Genomic DNA, 3,075 nt, shown 5'->3' with positions numbered 1-3,075 from the left:
CATTTGGTCCCATGTGGTAATAGACCCTTGCGGCAAACTTCATAACCTTGTTTTAGAGCTGAATTTTGACTTTCCATTTTTTCATCAGTAACCTTAATGAACTTGTACAAAAGATCATCAAGACTTGGATGACCTTGTTGAGGCCTTTGCTGATATGGAGTTGCTTGCTGATAAGGCCTGAAATTTTGATGTCCACAATTTTGATTTTGATATCCGGGTGGACTCTGTACCTATTGTTTTTGGTAGTTTTGAGAGTTTTCAGCACCATTTGCATTGCTCCATTGAAATCCTGGATGTTTTTGTGCTAAAGGACTTCCAAAAGGATACGACTTGTATCCGATGACATTGACCTGTTCATTATTTTGATTGGTTGCTTGTCATTCGTGGTTTAGATGGTTTCCTCCACACAAGTCACAAACCTCAGACTGGCTTGGTTTAATGCTGTATTTACCTGAAAAGATTCAAATTTTGTTCCAAAGAAACAATCTGTTGTATTAGTGTATTTAAAGAATCCACTGATTTACTGTAGCAACTTTCTTAATGATTACACGCTCAGATGGCCACTGTATGACATTTTCAGAAATTTCATTAAGCAATTCCAATGCTTCTTCTGTGGTTTTTCCCATTATGGAACCTCCTGCAGCTGCATCTATTATATTTCTAGAAGAAGGTTTTAACCCATGATAAAAAATGTACAATTGCATATATTCAGGAATGTCATGGTGTGGATATTTCCTTAACATTGTTTTCAATTTTTCCCAAGCTTGATAAACTGACTCAGTGTCAGTCTGCAAGAAGTTAGATATATCATGTCTTAACTTTGTTGTTTTAGCAGGGGAAAAATATTTATTTAAAATATTTTGAGTCATTTGGTCCCATGTGGTAATAGACCCTTGCGGCAAACTTCATAACCTTGTTTTAGAGCTGAATTTTGACTTTCCATTTTTTCATCAGTAACCTTAATGAACTTGTACAAAAGATCATCAAGACTTGGATGACCTTGTTGAGGCCTTTGTTGATATGGAGTTACTTGCTGATAAGGCCTGAAATTTTGATGTCCACAATTTTGATTTTGATATCCGGTTGGACTCTGTACCTGTTATTTTTAGTAGTTTTGAGAGTTTTCAGCACCATTTGCATCACTCCATTGAAATCCTGGATGTTTTTGTGCTAAAGGACTTCCAAAAGGATACGACTTGTATCCAATGACATTGACCTGTTCATTATTTTGATTGGTTACTTGACATTCGTGGTTTAGATGGTTTCCTCCACACAAGTCACAAACCTCACACTGGCTTGGTTGTTGTGTATTTACCTGAAAAGATTCAAATTTTGTTCCAAAGAAACAATCTATTGTATTAGTGTATTTAAAGAATTCACTGATTTACTGTAGCAACTTTCTTAATGATTACACGCTCAGATGGCCACTGTATGACATTTTCAGAAACTTCATTAAACAATTCCAATGCTTCTTCTGTGGTTTTTCCCATTATGGAACATCCTGCAACTGCATCTATTACATTTCTAGAAGAAGGTTTTAACCCATGATAAAAAATGTACAATTGCATATGTTCAGGAATGTCATGGTGTGGATATTTCCTTAACATTGTTTTCAATTTTTCCCAAGCTTGATAAACTGACTCAGTGTCAGTCTGCAAGAAGTTAGATATATCATGTCTTAACTTTGTTGTTTTAGCAGGGGAAAAATATTTATTTAAAATATTTTGAGTCATTTGGTCCCATGTGGTAATAGACCCTTGCGGCAAACTTCATAACCTTGTTTTAGAGCTGAATTTTGACTTTCCATTTTTTCATCAGTAACCTTAATGAACTTGTACAAAAGATCATCAAGACTTGGATGACCTTGTTGAGGCCTTTGCTGATATGGAGTTGCTTGTTGATAAGGCCTGAAATTTTGATGTCCACAATTTTGATTTTGATATCCGGTTGGACTCTGTACCTGTTATTTTTAGTAGTTTTGAGAGTTTTCAGCACCATTTGCATCACTCCATTGAAATCCTGGATGTTTTTGTGCTAAAGGACTTCCAAAAGGATATGACTTGTATCCAATGACATTGACCTGTTCATTATTTTGATTGGTTACTTGACATTCGTGGTTTAGATGGTTTCCTCCACACAAGTCACAAACCTCACACTGGCTTGGTTGTTGTGTATTTACCTGAAAAGATTCAAATTTTGTTCCAAAGAAACAATCTATTGTATTAGTGTATTTAAAGAATTCACTGATTTACTGTAGCAACTTTCTTAATGATTACACGCTCAGATGGCCACTGTATGACATTTTCAGAAATTTCATTTAGCAATTCCAATGCTTCTTCTGTGGTTTTTCCCATTATGGAACCTCCTGCAGCTGCATCTATTACATTTCTAGAAGAAGGTTTTAACCCATGATAAAAAATGTACAATTGCATATATTCAGGAATGTCATGGTGTGGATATTTCCTTAACATTGTTTTCAATTTTTCCCAAGCTTGATAAACTGACTCAGTGTCAGTCTGCAAGAAGTTAGATATATCATGTCTTAACTTTGTTGTTTTAGCAGGGGAAAAATATTTATTTAAAATATTTTGAGTCATTTGGTCCCATGTGGTAATAGACCCTTGCGGCAAACTTCATAACCTTGTTTTAGAGCTGAATTTTGACTTTCCATTTTTTCATCAGTAACCTTAATGAACTTGTACAAAAGATCATCAAGACTTGGATGACCTTGTTGAGGCCTTTGCTGATATGGAGTTGCTTGTTGATAAGGCCTGAAATTTTGATGTCCACAATTTTGATTTTGATATCTGGGTGGACTCTGTACCTGTTGTTTTTGGTAGTTTTGAGAGTTTTCAGCAACATTTGCATCGCTCCATTGAAATCCTGGATGTTTTTGTGCTAAAGGACTTCCAAAAGGATACGACTTGTATCCGATGACATTGACCTGTTCATTATTTTGATTGGTTACTTGACATTCGTGGTTTAGATGGTTTCCTCCACACAAGTCACAAACCTCAGACTGGCTTGGTTGTTGTGTATTTACCTGAAAAGATTCAAATTTTGTTCCAAAGAAAT

The 3,075-nt window shown here is 35.5% G+C and overlaps 3 non-coding genes across 3 annotated transcripts; all 3 read left to right on the top strand.

Moving 5' to 3' along the window:
• The first annotated feature begins 714 nt into the window (after positions 1 to 714).
• Positions 715 to 821, top strand: LOC142179678 (small nucleolar RNA R71). The gene has a single exon (XR_012708222.1). It is a non-coding gene; the product is annotated as a small nucleolar RNA R71 (small nucleolar RNA).
• Positions 822 to 1,578: 757 nt separating this feature from the next.
• Positions 1,579 to 1,685, top strand: LOC142179676 (small nucleolar RNA R71). The gene has a single exon (XR_012708221.1). It is a non-coding gene; the product is annotated as a small nucleolar RNA R71 (small nucleolar RNA).
• A 757-nt stretch (positions 1,686 to 2,442) lies between these two features.
• On the top strand, positions 2,443 to 2,549 carry LOC142179675 (small nucleolar RNA R71). Its single transcript, XR_012708220.1, has one exon. It is a non-coding gene; the product is annotated as a small nucleolar RNA R71 (small nucleolar RNA).
• Positions 2,550 to 3,075: the final 526 nt, after the last annotated feature.

Source organism: Nicotiana tabacum, chromosome 3, assembly GCF_000715075.1.
Source record: "Nicotiana tabacum cultivar K326 chromosome 3, ASM71507v2, whole genome shotgun sequence".
Lineage (NCBI taxonomy): Eukaryota > Viridiplantae > Streptophyta > Magnoliopsida > Solanales > Solanaceae > Nicotiana > Nicotiana tabacum.
This window is presented reverse-complemented; position numbering and strand designations above follow the sequence as displayed.